This window comes from Triticum aestivum, chromosome 7A (genome assembly GCF_018294505.1).
Source record: "Triticum aestivum cultivar Chinese Spring chromosome 7A, IWGSC CS RefSeq v2.1, whole genome shotgun sequence".
NCBI classification, from domain to species: Eukaryota; Viridiplantae; Streptophyta; class Magnoliopsida; order Poales; family Poaceae; genus Triticum; species Triticum aestivum.
Genome location: NC_057812.1, coordinates 280,166,779 through 280,177,617, shown reverse-complemented (window position 1 = coordinate 280,177,617; position 10,839 = coordinate 280,166,779).

Genomic DNA, 10,839 nt, shown 5'->3' with positions numbered 1-10,839 from the left:
CTAATCTTGTCTTGAATTGGGGAAAGTGCCACTTTATGGTTAATGAAGGTATTGTCTTGGGGCATAAAGTTTCTGAAAGAGGTATTGAAGTTGATAAAGCCTAGGTCGATGCTATTGAAAAGATGCCATGTCCCAAGGACATCAAAGGTATAAAAAGTTTCCTTGGTCACGTCGGATTTTACAGGAGGTTCATTAAGGACTTCTCAAAAATTTCTCGGCCTCTGACTAATTTATTGCAAAAAGATATACCATTTGTCTTTGATGATGATTGTGTAGAAGCATTTGAAATACTTAAGAAAGCATTAGTCTCTGCACCTGTTGTTCAGCTACCTGATTGGAATTTACCCTTTGAAATTATGTGTGATGCTAGTGATTATGCTGTAGGTGTTGTTCTAGGGAAAAGAGTTGATAAGAAATTAAATGTTATTTATTATGCTAGTAAGACTCTAGACAATGCTCAAAGAAATTATGCTACTACTGAAAAAGAGCTTTTAGCAGTTGTATTTGCTTGTGATAAGTTCAGACCTTACATTGTTGATTCTAAAGTAACTATTCACACTGATCATGCTACTATTAAATACCTTATGGAAAAGAAAGATGCTAAACCAAGACTTATTAGATGGGTTCTCTTGCTACAAGAATTTGATTTGCATATTGTTGATAGAAAGGGAGCTGAGAACCCCGTTGCAGAGAACTTGTCTAGGTTAGAGAATGTTCTTGATGACCCACTACCTATTAATGATAGCTTTCCTGATGAACAATTAAATGTTATAAGTACTTCTCGTAGTACTCCATGGTATGCTGATTATGCTAATTATATTGTTGCTAAGTTTATACCACCTAGCTTCACATACCAGCAAAAGAAAAAGTTTTTCTATGACTTGAGATATTACTTTTGGGATGACCCACATCTTTATAAAGAAGGAGTAGATGGTGTTATTAGACATTGTGTACCTGAGCATGAACAGGAACAGATCCTACGCAAGTGTCATTCCGAGGCTTATGGAGGACACCACGCTGGAGATAGAACTGCACATAAGGTATTGCAATCTGGTTTTTATTGGCCTACTCTCTTCAAGGATGCCCGTAAGTTTGTCTTGTCTTGTGATGAATGTCAAAGAATTGGTAATATTAGTAGACGTCAAGAAACGCCTATGAATTATTCTCTTGTTATTGAACCGTTTGATGTTTGGGGCTTTGATTATATGGGACCTTTTCCTGCCTCTAATGGATACGCACATATTTTAGTTGTTGTTGATTATGTTACTAAGTGGGTAGAAACTATTACAACTAGTAGTGCTGATCATAACACTTCTATTAAAATGCTTAAAGAAGTTATTTTTCCGAGGTTTGGAGTCCCTAGATATTTAATGACTGATGGTGGTTCACACTTTATTCATGGTGCTTTCCGTAAAATGATTGCTAAATATGATGTTAATCATAGAATTGCATCTCCTTATCACCCTCAGTCTAGTGGTCAAGTAGAGTTGAGCAATAGAGAGCTCAAATTAATTTTGCAAAATACTGTTAATAGGTCTAGAAAGAATTGGTCCAAAAAACTTGATGATGCATTATGGGCTTATAGAACTGCATATAAAAATCCTATGGGTATGTCTCCGTATAAAATGGTTTATGGAAAAGCTTGTCACTTACCTCTCGAACTAGAACATAAGGCATATTGGGCTATTAAAGAGCTCAACTATGATTTTAAACTTGCCGGTGAGAAGAGGTTATTTGATATTAGCTCACTTGATGAATGGAGAACCCAAGCTTATGAAAATGCCAAGTTGTTTAAAGAAAAAGTTAAAAGATGGCATGACAAAAGGATACAAAAGCGTGAGTTTAATTTAGGTGATTATGTATTGCTATACAACTCTCGTTTAAGATTTTTTGCAGGAAAACTTCTCTCTAAATGGGAAGGCCCCTATGTTATCGAAGAGGTCTATCGTTCTGGTGCCATAAAAATCAACAACTTCGAGGGCACAAATCCGAAGGTGGTAAACGATCAAAGAATCAAACATTATATCTCACGTAATCCCATAAATGTTGAAACCAATATTACTGAAACTGTAACCCCGAAGGAATACATAAGGGACACCTTCCAGACCGTTTCATACTCCGAAAAGGAATAGGTATGTGGTACGGTAAGTAAACCGACTCCAAAACAATTTTTAAGGCAATATTTCTCCGTTTTGGAATATTTAGAAAAATAGAAAAATAAGTAGCAGTCCGGGAAGGACACGAGGGTGATGGGCGCGCCCTACCCCTCTGGGCGCGCCCCCTACCTCGTGAGCACCTCGTGTCCCTTCCGGAATCCGTTTTCTTGCACGTTACGTATTTTGGTCGGTAAAAAATCATTATATAACCTCCTGAAGGTTTTGACTCCCGTATCACACAAACCTCCTTTGTTCTTGTTTCAAGCTGTTTTCTGACAGATCTAGGTTATCATGACGGCCCCAAGCGCCTCCAAGGACAAGTTCTTCGAGAAGGTCATCAACCCTTACCTCGTGGAGGTGCCGCGACACCCTCAAACCATTGAGTTGCGTGATGGCTTGCTGCACATCTGTGATGAAGAGGGACCAAAGGGGACCGGAAGCATGGAGACGAGGCTCGAAGCAGTGGAGCAACAAGTTTTCAAGTGCCAAGGGATGGTGGAACATGGACTCAACTCTAACCACATGATGATCACGGAGTTCACTAGCAACCACAAGTTGGATGCTGACAACATTGGGGAGACTATCTTTAAGCTTCATGAGAAGATCGAGCACCTCCAAGCCCAAATCTATGACCTGCAAAACCAAAACTGTGAGTATGAATATAGATTCAAAAGGATGAGTTTGGCTGCAGATTTGAGGATCCCGGAGACTCGATCATCTTTCTATGATGGAGAACCTATGCCTTGGAAGATGGACGCAAGGCCCGCATCATCTACAACACCTCCACCTTCTTCACCGACAAAGGAGATATAATCACATGGGTATGGGCACTCCCCTTGTCAACTGCCAAGGTTGGGGGAGGTGCCCCAGTATCGTATCACCATCACAACTCCTATCTTTATCATTTTTCTTAGTTCGATCCTATTAGTAGTATCTTGATCTAGTAGAATAAATTTTATGGCATGATCTAGTTTTGAGTTTTGCTTTTTGATCTCTCTATGTGATCGAGTCCATGAGTTATATATAATAAAGATTAGTGTTGAGTCAAGGGCTTGATTATTTTGCCATGATCTTGGGTGAATAAAAGAAAAGAGAAAAAGAATAAAAAGAAACAAAAAGTTCATATTGATCTTATTGAGAGTAATGACTTCACATAGAAAGAGTATGATGATTAAAAGTTGTTGGGAGTTGGCAGACATAGCTTTGGTCATTGTTGCAATTAATAGGAAGTAATAAGGAAAGAGAGGTTTTCACATATAGATATATTATCATTGACATCTTTTATGATTGGGAGCACTCATTAAAATATGACATGCTAAAGAGTTGATGTTGGACAAGGAAGACAACGTAATGAGTTATTCTTTCTTATATCTGAGATAAAGTATGTTGTCATGGATCCTCTAACTTGTTGAGCTTGCCTTTCCCCCTCATGCTAGCCAAATTCTCAGCACTAAGTAGAAATACTACTTGTGCTTCCAGATACCCTTAAACCAGTTTTGCCATGAGAGTCCACCATATCTACCTATGGATTGAGTAAGATCCTTCAAGTAAGTTGTCATCGGTGCAAAGCAATAAAAATTGCTCTAAATATGTATGATTGATTGGTGTGGGAGAAATAAGCTTTATACGATCTTGTGATGTGGAAGTAATAAAAGCGACGGACTGCATAATAAAGGTTCATATCACAAGGGGCAATATAAAGTGATGTTCTTTCACATTGAGATTTTATGCATCCAGCTATAAAAGCGCATGGCAACCTCTGCTTCCCTCTGCGAAGGGCCTATCCTTTATTATTATCTTCTACCTTATGCAAGAGTCACGGTGATCTTCACCTTTCCCTTTTCATTTTATCCTTTGGCAAGCTCAGCATGTTGGAAAGAACATGATATATATATCTAATTGGATGTAGGGGAGCATGAATTATTATTGTTGACATTACCCTTGAGGTAAAAGGTTGTGGGGCAAAACTATAAGCCCCTATCTTTCTCTGTGTCCGATTAAAACTTCATAACCACAAGTATTGCGTGAGTGTTAGCAATTATGAAGGACTAAATGATAGTTGAGTATGTGGACTTGCTTTTTAGGTCTGACATAGACTCTTTCCGATGTTATGATAAATTGCAATTGCTTCAATGACTGAGATTATAGTTTGTCGGAGCCCAATAAGGTTTATGATTTATACTTTTGCATTGTGAATAGATCATCACTTGAACATAAGTAATCATATGACAAAATCTATATATGTTGCTGTTATGAGAATAATCATGATGCCTTCATGTCTGTATTTTATTTTTACCGATGCCTCTACCTCTAAACACGAGGACATATTTATTGTTATCAGCTTTTCGCTTGAGGACAAGCGAGGTCTAAGCTTGGGGGAGTTGATACGTCCATTTTGCATCATGCATTTATATCGATATTTATTGCATTATGGACTGTTATTTCACTTTATGTCACAATACTTATGGCTATTCTCTCTTATTTTACAAGGTTTACATAAGGAGGGAGAATGCTGGCAGCTGGAATTCTGGGCTGGAAAAGGAGCAAATATTAGAGACCTATTCTGCGCAACTCCAAAAGTCCTGAAACTCCACGGAACATCTTAAAATAAATAAAGAAAAATCCTCGCCAAAGATGAAGGCCAGGGGGCCCACACCCTGCTCATGAGGGTGGCCCCCCCCAGGGCGCGCCCCCTACCTCGTGGGCCCCCTGGTGGGTCTCCGACGTCCATCTTCTGCTATATGAAGTCTTTCGATGAGAAAAAAATCAGAGGGAACCTTTCGGGACGAGACTCCGCCGCCACGAGGCGGAACCTTGGCGGAACCAATCTAGAGCTCCGGCAAAGTTGTTCTGCCGGGGATACTTCCCTCCGGGAGGGGGAAATCATCACCATCGTGATCACCAACACTCCTCTCATCGGGAGAGGGAAATCTCCATTAATATCTTCACCAGCACCATCTCATCTCCAAACCCTAGTTCATCTCTTGTATCCAATTCTTGTCTCAAAGTCCGGGATTGGTGCTAGTAGGTTGCTAGTAGTGTTGATTACTCCTTGTAGTTGATGCTAGTTGGTTTATTTGGTGGAAGATCATATGTTCAGATCCTATATGCATATTATTACCCCTCTAATTATGAACATGAATATGCTTTGTGAGTAATTACGTTTGTTCCTGAGGACAAGGGAGAAGTCTTGCTATTAGTAGTCATGTGAATTTGGTATTCGTTTGATATTTTGATAAGATGTATGTTGTCTAGCCTCTAGTGGTGTTATGTGAACGTCGACTACATAACACTTCACCATTATTTGGGCCTAGAGGAAGGCATTGGGAAGTAATAAGTAGATGATGGGTTGCTAGAGTGATAGAAGCTTAAACCCTAGTTTATGCGTTTCTTCGTAAGGGGCTGATTTGGATCCATATGTTTCATGCTATGGTTAGGTTTACCTTAATACTTTTGTTGTAGTTGCGGATGCTTGTAATAGAGGTTAATCATAAGTGGGACGCTTGTTCAAGTAAGAACAACACCCAAGCACTGGTCCACCCACATATCAAATTATCAAAGTATCGAACGCGAATCATATGAACAAGATGAAAACTAGCTTGACGATATTCCCATGTGTCCTCGGGAGCGCTTTTCCTATTATAAGAGTTTGTTCCGGCTTGTCCTTTGCTACAAAAAGGATTGGGCCACCTTGCTGCACTTTATTTACTTTTGTTACTTGTTGCTCGTTACAATTTATCTTATCACAAAACTATCTGTTACCACTTATTTCAGTACTTGCAGAGAATACCTTGCTGAAAACCGGTTATTATTGTTTTCTGCATATTTTTTACATCGTAGGAAATCAATACCAAACGGAGTCCAAACGCAGCGAAACTTTTTGGACCAGAAGACAACTAATGGGACGAAGAAGCACCTGGGGGGTGCTCCGAGGGGAGCACAACCCACCAGGGCGTGCCAGGAGGCCCAGGCGCGCCCTAGTGGGTTTTGCCCACCTCGGGTGCCCCCTGGACCACCTCTTTGCTCTATAAATACCCCAATATTCCAGAAACCCTGGGGAAGTCGACGAAAATCAATTCCATTCACCGCAGAGTCCACAACCACCAGATCCAATCTAGACACCATCACGGAGGGGTTCACCACTTCCATTGGTGCCTCTCGGATAAATGCGTGAGTAGTTCTTTGTGGACCTTCGGGTCCGTAGTTAGTAGCTAGATGGCTTCCTCTCTCTCGTTTGATTCTCAATACAATGGTCTCTTGGAGATCCATATGATGTAACTCTTTGTGCGGTGTGTTTGTTGGGATCGGATGAACTTTGAGTTTATGATCAGATCTATCTTTTTATCCTTGAAAGTTATTTGGATCTTCTTTGATCTCTTATATGCATGATTGCTTATAGCCTCGTATTTCTTCTCCGATATTTGGGTTTTGTTTGGCCAACTTGATCTATTTATCTTGCAATGGGAAGAAGTGCATTGTAGTGGGTTCGATCTTACGGTGCTTGATCCCAGTGAGAGCAGGGGAACCGACACGTATGTATCGTTGCTACTAAGGATAAAACGATGGGGTCTATCTCTACATAGATAGATCTTGTCTACATCATGTCATCGTTCTTATTGCATTACTCTGTTTCCCCATGAACTTAATACACTAGATGCATGCTGGATAGCGGTCGATGTGTGGAGTAATAGTAGTAGATGCAGGCAGGAGTCGGTCTACTACTCGTGGACATGATGCCTATATAATGATCATTGCTTGGATATCATCATGATTATTTGAATTTCTATCAATTGCCCAACAGTAATTTGTTTACCCACCGTTTGCTATTTTTCTCGAGAGCAGCCACTTGTGAAACCAACGCTCCCCGAGTCTCTTCTTTAATATATTTGCCTTTGCGATCTATTTTCCTTTGCTGTTTTATTTGCCCTCTTTTTCGTTCACCTTTTTCTCGTCAGATCTATCTTTTTGCTCGCAATCTTGTTGCCATGTGCCTTCTATATGCTTGCATCTTCGCTTGCTAAAAATCTACTGATATGGATCCCCATCCACTTGCTAATCTATTTAAAAGATCCAATCATGATGAACCAATTGCTAGTGAGTTGAGTGCACAAGATTATCTTTATGAAGTTTTGCTTGAGATTCGTGAATCTAAAAATTGTGATGAAGAAATTTATGAAGTGATTCATGATAGCTCCTTGAATGAAAAGCATGATTGCAATGATTTTACTATAAATTATGTTAATGTCAATTGTGCTAATAATATGCAAAACCCCAAGCTTGGGGATGCTAATTTTGCTATGTCCATTACTTAATGATTGGGGTGATCTTTCTTATGATCTTGAAAATTTATTTAAGCCTCATGATGAATATTATATTAGTAATAATGTTTGCAATAATATTGAAAGTGGGTTTGGAAGAGCGTCAACTTTAGGAAAAATTAATCCCACATATTTGGAGAGTGTTCAATCTTATGAAATTTTTGACAAAAGAGGGTTCGGAGAGGTCATGACTTTAGTTGATGTTAATCCCACTATCTTGGAAGATTATAAAACTTTTATGCATGTGGATCATGAAGAGAAAAATTTATATAGCTATATCGTTGAATTTGAGTATGATCCTACATGTAATTATTATGAGAGAGTAAAATATGGTTGTAGAAATTCCATGTTACTAAATTACCTCTCGTTATGTTGAGATTGATATTGTTTCTTTCTTCTTCCTTGCATGTGGTAGTTTTGGCTTGCCTTGATAAATTTTTTTCCTATAAAATGCCTATGCATAGGAAGTATGTTAGACTTAAACTTGTTTTTCACATGCTACATGATGCTCTACTCGTGTTTCAATTTATATCTTTCATGTGAGCATCATAGAAATCTCATTGCCTAGCTAAGTGCGTAAAACTATAGCGCTTGTTGGGAGGCAACCCAATGAATAAAATTTATTATTGCCTTTTGCTTTCTGTTCTTGAGTGTTAGAACAATTATGCTACTGTTATGATTGTGTTTTTTGTGTTTTAATTAGTGTTTGTGCCAAGTAAAGCCTTTAGGATATTCTTGGATGATAGTTGTTTGATCTTGCTGAAAAAACATAAACTTTTGCGCTCGCGAAAATAATTTTCAATTTTAACAAGAGAGCGATAAAATACCCATTCCTTTTGCAGTAGATTAATATACAAATTTTCCAGGTCTTTCTATTTTTTCAGAGTTTTTGGAGTTAGGGAAGTATACGGAATTTTCAGATTGCTACAGACTGTTCTGTTTTTGATAGATTCTGTTTTCTTTGCGTTGTGTGCTTGTTTTGATGGCTCTATGGTTTTATTTGATGAGTTTTTGCCATAGAAAAGTTGGAACACGGTAGATATAATGCAAGAACAAAATATGAATGGGTTTGCCACAGTAACTATAGTAGTGATTTGCTTTCTTATACTAACGGATCGCACGAAGGTTTATTGAAGTTTTGTGTGATTGAAGTTTTCAAGTTTTGGATTATCTTACAATGGATGAAGGAATAAGGAGTAAGAAGAGACTAAGCTTGGGGATGCCCCAACATCACAAGCTATTATCCAAAATAGAGCAAGCAACTAAGCTTGGGGATGCCCCGAGTGGCATCCCCTCTTTCTTCTAACGACCATCGGTATTTTAGTTGAAACTTTTTTTATTCGTCACATACTATGTGTTTTGCTTGGAGCATCTTGTATGATAAGAGTCTTTGCTTGTTTTATTTTGTGTTTTAAGTCTTGATTCCTTGCTGGACACACCTATTTGAGAGAGCCAAAACTATGCCATGACTTGTTAGAATTGCTCTCTATGCTTCACTTAAATTTTTATGAGCTATGGATTTGCTCTAGTGCTTCACTTATATCTTTTTGAGCATGGTGTGCTTTAGTATTTTTGAAGAAATGCTCTCTTGCTTCACTTAGATTTATTTGAGAGTTAGTAAAATTTTCAAGAAATTCTCTCTTGCTTCACTTAAATTAATTTGAGAGAAAGAAATTTTATGCTCATGATCTTCACTTATATTTGTTTGAGCTTGTCAAAAGCAACACATGAAAATTAGTCTCAAAGTGATAGATATCCAAGAAGGATATAATAAAAACTTTCATGAAGATCATTGGACAAAATAAAGTTGATTCTTAGTAATAGTTTTGAGATATGATGATGTGATATGTGAGTCAGCTTAATGAGTAATTTTGCTTTAGTAAGAATATTGGTGTTAAGGTTTGTGATTCCCTATGCAAGCACGAAAGTCAATAGTTATGCAATAAAATTATATCCTACTTGTGGTGCATTGTTCGGTGTTAATTATGCTTAATGCTCGCTTATGAGATTATTCGTTTCTTGGTTGGTCGCTTCTCAATCTTTTGCTAGCCTTCATTTTGCTCTAAGTATGATCACTACTTGTGCATCCAAAATCCTTTAAACCAGTTTTGCCACATAAGTCCACTATCCCTACCTATATGCGGTATTCTTTTGCCGTTCTAAGCAAATTTGTATGTGCCATCTCTATTATTCAAAATAAATTTCTCTTTTGTGTGCTCATACCGCTCGCGACGCGGTGAGGGGTGGCTAATATTTTCCATGCTAGATGTGTTATTCTCATGATGAGTGTTTATTCACTTGTCATTGCACGAGAGTAAGGCAAAGGTATTAGGGATGTCCAGTCCTGAAATGAAAATGAATTTACTTTATGTTGTCAAATAAAAAATTCCTTGGGAAGTGTTGGTAGGCACCCGTGGATACGGTTAGCCATGGAAAGTGGAAGTATGGTGGAAAAAGGAATAAACTTTAATTTCTGTTTGGGAACCGCCTATGATATATCTAGCATAGGAAGTGTTGGGAACTCTAAGTCATTTTTGTTGGTGGGAAAAGTATGCCTCTCAAAATGTTTTTATCTCTCAGTTTTCGCTTTGAGATCTGGCAGCTCTACAAATCTCTACTTCCCTTTGCCAAGGGCCTTTGTTTTACTTTATGCAATTTTTATTTTGAATTTGAGTCTCCATCTTCTCTTATAAAGAACAAACTAGGAGGCACTATGATCGTACTTGAGCATTTGGTGTAGTTAATATGTGAGTGTGTTTCATGAATGTATCAATGATTGAGCATAATGGGCTAGGGATAGCTCATTTTAGCGTTGATATTTTGAACGACATGGTTGCTTGTTGGCATGCTTGAGTATTCAAATTATCATGTCAAAACTAGACTATTGATTTTGTTCGCACACGAACACATCACCGTGTACCTCCAACGCCGAGGGCGATGCACCGCAGCTCACGTCGAAGGAGACCCGCCGGAAGCGCGGTACGCAAGACAATCCGGCGGGTGCTTTTGTAGACCCGAAACCCCACACACCTGGGAGGGACCCCATCAGGGCGCGCGGCGGCTATGGGCTGCGCTAGGTCGGCCTGACCGCCCCTAGGGCCTCAAGGTTCGCCGCCCTGCAACAAGAAGAACAAACGAAGAACGAGGAAGAAAAGGAACAAGGGAGAAGGAAAAGTAAAGGTAAAAGGTGTAGGTAGATTTGTTCGATTGTGTGTTGTTTCAATCGGCCGTCACCCCCAACATATATAAGAGGCGGCTGGACTTCACGTACAAGCAAAGGATTTATCTAGGCTTTCCTTACAAGAAAATTACATCAATTCACGTCCAAAACCCTAGTCAAATTCGGACTGGTTTTATCCGAACTT